This window comes from Cyprinodon variegatus, unplaced genomic scaffold, assembly GCF_000732505.1.
Source record: "Cyprinodon variegatus isolate N-32 unplaced genomic scaffold, C_variegatus-1.0 Scaffold1579, whole genome shotgun sequence".
Lineage (NCBI taxonomy): Eukaryota > Metazoa > Chordata > Actinopteri > Cyprinodontiformes > Cyprinodontidae > Cyprinodon > Cyprinodon variegatus.
Window position 1 is genome coordinate 95,798 of NW_015152032.1, and position 1,522 is coordinate 97,319.

Below are 1,522 nucleotides of genomic sequence, written 5' to 3' on the forward strand. Positions count from 1 at the left end.
CTGAAACAGGCAGAGCTCTCTGACCTGAATCAAGTGTTGTGCCTGAACGCGTTCAGGCACAACACTTGATTACATGTGCTTACATGTGCTTACATGATTGAAAAACATGATCAATTTCGGTTTTATGCCTGTAAATCCAGTGGCTAGCTTTCAGCTCTTAACATCATGGCTTAGCTCAGCACTAACAATGGCAGTAAAAAAAAATCAGTAGCAGGCTTGTGCAAGGTCACTGCAATGATTTGTGCAGATTTAAGTTGCCATGCTAACAGCCAGAAGTCAGCCTTTGGACTAAATCAAAACGAAGAAAAACACTCCTTCCAAACCCCAAAAACTCAAAAGCCACAAAAATACTCTGTACCAGGTCCTGGACTTATATATTTTAATTTATAAAACTAACAATGTATCCCTTTCACCCCATAGGAGCTAGGTTAATATAATTATCTCTGCTTGAATAGGTCAAACTGTAAACTAACTTGCAACCCATGCCAATGTTTACACACAATACCAAATGTATCCATTAATTATCTTTTAAATCTAAATGTCCATGAGACAGGCAAAACAATAATACATGCCAGTTTACTGTAGCAGCTTCTCCAAGCTATATTACTACCACAAAACATGGTCTTGTGTAAATGTGCAGCACACAAAAAAGTAAAGGATGCGGTTTCCTGTGGTAACAGACTTGCAGATGAAACCGCTAAACAGGCAGCATCAGGGGTGTTTGGTATGTCTGATATATATGTTTCACAAGATGAGGATGATAAATCTCCCATAGATTCTGAAGATTTAAGGAGCAGACAAGAGCAAGCCCCACTAGCAGAACAAAATTATTGGATCAAACAAGGAGCTAATAAAACAGACAGTGGAATTTACCAAGTTTGGGACAAACCTGTCTTGCCAAAAAGTTTGAGACCTGAGACCTAAAAGAGGACAGTTTCCTCCACCCAAATTTCCATTTCAAAAGATGCACATGGAGTTTATTGAACTATCGCAAGAGCAGTACCCTCTAAAGAAGGAAGCACGTGTAATCAGACCATGCCCTGATTCCCCATGCAATATTCCCATCTTTCCAGTCCAAAAGGCTAATAAAAAAGATTGGAGAATGATTCAGGACCTGTGAGCTGTAAATCAAGCTGTAAAGACAAGAGCCCCTAATGTTCCTGATCCGGACACTCTGTTAAACACTTTAAGCCCTGAAAACAAGTATTTTTCAGTTACTGATTTAAGTAATGCTTTTTTCTCAGTACCAATTCATCCTGACTCTCAATATTGGTTTGCTTTCACATTTGAGGGTAGAAAGTATACATATACCAGACTTCCTCAGGGCTTTGCGGACAGCCCTGCTATTTTTACCCAAGCTATTCTGGCATGCCTGGATGATTTTGTCCCCAAATGTGAAAGCCATGATCTTGTCTATGTAGATGACATTTTAGTAGCAGCAGAAACAGAGGATGGTTGCAGAGCTGACTCACTCCAGTTACTGCATCAACTCTGCAAACAGGAAATAAAGTTTCTAAAGATA